Source organism: Alexandromys fortis, unplaced genomic scaffold (assembly GCF_014885135.2).
Source record: "Alexandromys fortis isolate MF-2015 unplaced genomic scaffold, M_Fortis_MF-2015_v1.1 scaffold_933, whole genome shotgun sequence".
Classification (NCBI taxonomy): domain Eukaryota; kingdom Metazoa; phylum Chordata; class Mammalia; order Rodentia; family Cricetidae; genus Alexandromys; species Alexandromys fortis.
Window position 1 is genome coordinate 1 of NW_026068803.1, and position 961 is coordinate 961.

Genomic DNA, 961 nt, shown 5'->3' on the forward strand with positions numbered 1-961 from the left:
CAATGTACTGCTGGCAAGGAAGGCACCAGGTCTCATTACATTACAGATGGTTGTGAGCCACCATGTGGTTGCTGGGAATTGAACTCGGGACCTCTTGGAAGAGCAGCCAGTGCTCTTACCCTCTGAGTCATCTCTCCAGCCCCCCATCCCCCATCTTAATGTTTTTAATGCTACGGAATCAAGTAGTGTGTGGGTAGCCTGTTACAAACCTCAGCCTATGGCAATAGTGGCAACTTCTGAAAAAAAATTGACTCAAAGCAGGAGAAAGACATTAAGAACAGAAGGTCAAAGCCATGGCTTTCCTTGTTAACTCCTTTACTGTGTACTGTTTATGATAAGCAAACATTAGAACTGTCTGTGAAACTAAAAGTATTATCATTGGACCATTTTCATGGTCTGACAGCTGTTTTATTCTGACCCTCTGGCACCCATCTGATGCCTGTGACTTGTAGGTAGTAAATATATCATTAAGAACTAGGGATACAGGGTGCTTGCCTAACGTGCCTGGAAAATCTCAGGTTTATGACCAGTGTCACATAAACCAGGTAAGGTATTGTCAGCCAGGCCTAGTGGTGCATGCTTGCAATCCCAACACTCAAGAGGATCAGAAGGTCACAGTCTTCTTCATACATAAGAAGACCCAACTGAGCTACATGAGCTCCTGTCTTAAAAAAAAGAAAGATGGGGGGGGGCCTGCCTGGAGAGATGGCTCAGAGGTTGAGAGCATTGCCTGCTCTTCCAAAGGTCCTGAGTTCAATTCCCAGCAACCACATGGTGGCTCACAACCATCTGTAATGAGGTCTGGTGCCCTCTTCTGGCCTGTAGGTATACACACAGACAGAATATTGTATACATAATAAATAAACAAATATTAAAAAAAGAAAGATGGTAGGGGATGGAAGTCATGACTGTGTCTTATTTCTGTAATAATTTTAAAACCATAGAACTATTTTGGTAATTG